At 46.0% G+C, this 4566-nt stretch overlaps 1 pseudogene; it reads right to left on the bottom strand.

Moving 5' to 3' along the window:
- Positions 1-4023: 4023 nt before the first annotated feature.
- LOC148161427 (small ribosomal subunit protein uS19 pseudogene) lies at positions 4024-4325 on the bottom strand (annotated as a pseudogene).
- Positions 4326-4566: the final 241 nt, after the last annotated feature.

Raw genomic sequence — 4566 nt, 5'->3', positions numbered from 1 at the left:
CTTGCTCAGAGCAGAGCCTGGCACCTAGCAGGCGCCCACTAAATGTTGGGTGAAGGGTGCATTCTGCCACAGGGGTGGTGGGCACTGAGAGTTCCACTGCCACTCTAAGTCTTCAGTCCTAGAGGAACCTAGATTTTTCACATCAGCTGTTCTTAAAAAACACCTTTATTCTAGCAGCTGATTTAGATTCAAGCAAACCTCTTAGAAATGTCTAGAGGCAACACCTGGAACAACACTGAGCTTCCCCACCCAGAACAGCTTAGTGGCCTCAGCCTGGAATGCTGGTGGCAGAGAAAGGGGTGCACATGGAAAGCTGAAGAGGAGCAAAAGGATGGAGTGTAGGCAACCTGGAGTGTGAGGGGGAGAGAGGGAGAGAGAGTAGGAGTGATGGAGGGAGGGTAGGAGAGAGGGAGAGATTGGCTCTGGCCTCTTGCTGAGGACAGCTCAAGGGCTCTGAGCCCTCCTTGCAGGGGCCTCAGGGGGACACTGTGGTCCTTCCAACTGGAACAGGTGTGCAAAGACTAAGGGCTCCCGCTAGTCTTATTTCCTTGGCCTAGGCTGTGGATGTTGATCCAAGACTCCGGGGCTGAGGTGACCCAAAATAGGGAAACTCCCATTGTCACTGCTCCTCTCTGCTGGCAAAACCCTGGGGTGGCCCAAAGCAGAGGTATAGAATTCTATCCATGGCCAAAATATGTTTCAAAACTGAAAGTGAGAAAAAAGAGTGTGGGAAGGAAGAAATAAAGCTACAGTTGACCTGTACAACACAGGTTGGAAGAGTATGTGTACACTTATACATGCATTTTTTATAAACAAAGCATACTACTCTAAACGTATGTTCTCTTCCTTATGATCTCCTTAATAACACTTTCTTTTCTCTAGCTTACTTTACTATAAGTATACAGTGTAGAATACATATAACTTGCAAAATATGGGTTAATCGACTCTTTATGTTATCAGTAAGGCTTCCAGTCAACAAGAGGCTATTAGTAGTTAGGTTTTGGGGGAGTCAAAAGTTATACACAGATTTTTGACCTTGAGACTCAGCACCCTTAACCCCACATTGTTCAAGGATCAACCTGTATCTCTATTTACCAACGACATGCTCCTAAATATAGAAAAATCTCAAATACTCCACACACAAAAATATTAGAGTCCATAAACTCATTCCATAAAGTTCCAGGGCACCACATATACAAAAGTCATTTGTGTTTCTATGCACTGACAATGAACAATCTGAGAAGGAAGTTAAGAAAACAATTCCATTTACAATAGCACCCAAAACAGTAAAATATTTAGGAATAAACTCATTCCAGGAGAAGCAAGACTTGTACACTGAAAAGTATAAAACATTGCTGCAAGAGATTAAAGACCTAATGGGAAAAAAGCTGGATGCATGCATTGGAAGATTGAATGTAGTTCATATGGCAATACTACTCAAAGGGATCTACAGATTCAATACAGTGCTATCAAAATTTTTTCCTATGCATTTTCTAATTGCTGTCAATCCCTTGCAGTACATTTCCTTTTGGACATTGTAGTTTTCATCTCATAAAGATAGGTAGGGTCACCTGGGTGGCTCAGTTGGTTGGGCATCTGCCTTCGGTTTGGGTCATGATCCCAGCGTCCTGGGATCAAGCCCCACATAGAGCCCCACATCGGGCTCTCTGCTCAGCAGAGAGCCTGCTTCTCTTCTCCCTCTGCCTGCCCCTCTGCCTGCCGCTCTGCCCACTTGTGCTCTCTCTCTCTCTCTCTCTCTCTATCAAATAAATAAATAAATAATCTTTTAAAAAAGATAGATAGGGTCTTGTTTATCTTTTCCATTTACCTATTTAACATTTTCAACTGATGGAAGACAGTTATAATAAATGTTTTAATGTCCTTTTCTGGTGGTTCTCACATCTGTGTCAGCTCTGAATTATTTTCAGATGATTGATCTGTCTCCTGATTAGGGGTCATTTTGCCTGTGAGAGCCCAGGCCCTGTTCCCTTTAAGGCTTTAAATGATTGCCCACTGACTTGCTGTCCTTGCCTCCTATGGAGGCCCTGAGCAGGACCACGCTGCACGCCACCCCAGGGCCTCTCCACAGCTCTGCTTAGGTGACTTTCCGCAGCTCTGTCCTCCCCAGGACGCTGTCCTCTCAGCTCAGTGTCCTCAATTCCAGGAGGTCCACTGGGCTCCTCTCAGTTTCCCCTCCCCCCACGCCTTGCTTGGAAACACTCTGGAGGCCGTACCTTGGAGCAGCTGTAGGGCTCCACTCAGCTGTGTGTTTTCCTGTCTGGGAAGGTTGTCTTCTTTGCCTGATGTAGCTTGGAAATCTGCATTTCATGCATCTTGTGTGTCTTTTTAGTTGCTTTGTTGTTTCAAGCAAGAGAGTAAATCCAGTTCCCCTGAGTCCATACTGGTGTGGCCCTCATATTATAAAATCAAGTTGATGAGGGTTGCTGGAGTGGTCGGGGGTGGGAGGGATGGGGTGGCTGGGTGATGGACATTGGGGAAGATATGTGCTACGGTGAGCGCTGTGAATTGTGTAAGACTGTTGAATCACAGATCTGTACTTCTGAAACAAATAACGCAACATATTTTAAGAAAAAAGAAAAAGAAGAAGATAGCAGGAGAGGAAGAATGAAGGGGAGTAAGTCAGAGGGGGAGATGAACCAGGAGAGATGATGGACTCTGAAAAACAAACTGAGGTTTCTGGAGGGGAGGAGGGTGGGGGGATGGGTTAGCCTGGTGATGGGTATTGAGGAGGGCACGTTCTGCATGGAGCACTGGGTGTTATGAACAAACAATGAATCATGGAACACTACACCAAAACAAATTATGTAATATATGGTGATTAACATAACAATAAAAAATTAAAAAAAAACAAAAACAAAAAAAATAAAATCAAGTTGAGAGAGGTCATCTAGATTCTAAACACAGACTTTTACAGAATGTAGAAAATCGCCAGAGCCAGGGTGAAGCCTTGAAGTAAGAAAACGCTTAAAGTTTGTATTTACAAAGCACTGCACCAGTTCTTTTTCTTTTTCTTTTGAAGATTTATTTAATACCCATCACTGGGCTCACCCATCCCCCCTACCCCCTCCCCTCTGAAACCCTCAGTTTGATTCCCCAAAGTCCATAGTCTTTCATGGTTCATCTCCCCCTCCAATTCCCGTCCCCTTTCATTTTTCCCTCTTCTCCTAATGTCCTCCATGCTATTCCTTATGTTCCACAAATAAGTGAAACCATATGATATCGTCCTTCTCTGTTTGACTTATTTCACTTAGCATAATCTCCTTCAGTTCCATCCATGTTGATGCAAATGTTGGGAATTCATCTTTCTGATGGCTGAGCAATATTCCATTGTATAAATGGACCACATCTTCTTCATCCATTCGTCGTTGAAGCATATCTCAGCTCCTTCCACAGTTTGGCTATTGTGGACATTGCTGCTATGAAAATTGGGGTGCATATGACCCTTCTTTTTACTACATCTGTATCTTTGGGGTAAATACCCAGTAGTGCAATTGCTGGATGTTATACGCAGTGAATCATGGAACACTACATCAAAAACTAATGATGTACTGTACGGTGACTAACATAACATAATAAAAATTATTAAAAATATATTTATTTGAGAGAGAAAGAGAGTACACATAGGGGGAGAGGCAGAATCAGAGGGAGAGGAAGAAGCAGACTCGCCACCGGGCTGGGAGCTCAACGACGTGGGGCTCGATTCCAGGAATCTCCAGATCCTGGAGATCATGACCTGAGCTGAAGGCAGATGCTCAACATTCTGAGCCACCCAGGCGCCACAGCACTGCACCGGTTCTAAGGGCAGCTTTTGTTTTATTATTTTTAAGACAAGCCTGTGCCCTTTTGGCCCAACAGGCTACTTGAGAAGGATGCAGCTGGAGGCATGGGTGGCCCCAGGATGACTATGCAGGGGCTGCCCTGCTTCCAAGGCTTGTAGGTGATAGAGACATCACTGAGGTGGTAACCAATCCTCTCGGGCTTGATTTCTACCTGATTGAAGGTCTAGCCATTGTAGATACCCACTATGCTGCCCACCATCTCTGGCAGGAGGATGGTGTCCTGCAGGTGCGTCTTAACCCCCTGGGACTTCTCCACCAGGGAGCCTCCTTCCTGGCCTTGCCCAGGGGCTTCAGCAGTGAGTGTCACCTCCTCCATCAAACCCGGGTCAGCCTCCGCCGCTGGGGGGCGCTGTACAGCGGTAGCCACAGCTCTAAGGACCCATCCAACAACCAGTCGAGGTCCCCGCAGGGGCTGCAGGGGAACGTGGGGAAGGTGTGTTTCTTCTGCTGCTCCACTGCCACCATCTCGTCAGCTTTTCTGAGACAGTTTTTGCTGGGGGAGAGTGCAGGAGACCCACCGCCCCTTGTGCAGGGGCTTGAGTGGATTGTGCTGTGAGGTCTGTGGTGAAAACCTATCCTCTGTCAGTGGGCATGGATCCTTAAAGCATGTGAGCATGCCCTGCTCATTCCTATTCTCTCAAATATCTTCCACAGGAAGGATGAGCTTGAATAAAAACTGGCCCCATGGGAAGTTCAGGCTTTCTCA

Source organism: Eumetopias jubatus, unplaced genomic scaffold (assembly GCF_037043125.1).
Source record: "Eumetopias jubatus isolate StellerSeaLion01/CBP00866 unplaced genomic scaffold, mEumJub1_p1.0 scaffold_185, whole genome shotgun sequence".
NCBI lineage: Eukaryota > Metazoa > Chordata > Mammalia > Carnivora > Otariidae > Eumetopias > Eumetopias jubatus.
The sequence above is the reverse complement of the archived record's forward strand: the minus strand, read 5'-3'. Positions and strand labels throughout refer to the sequence as shown.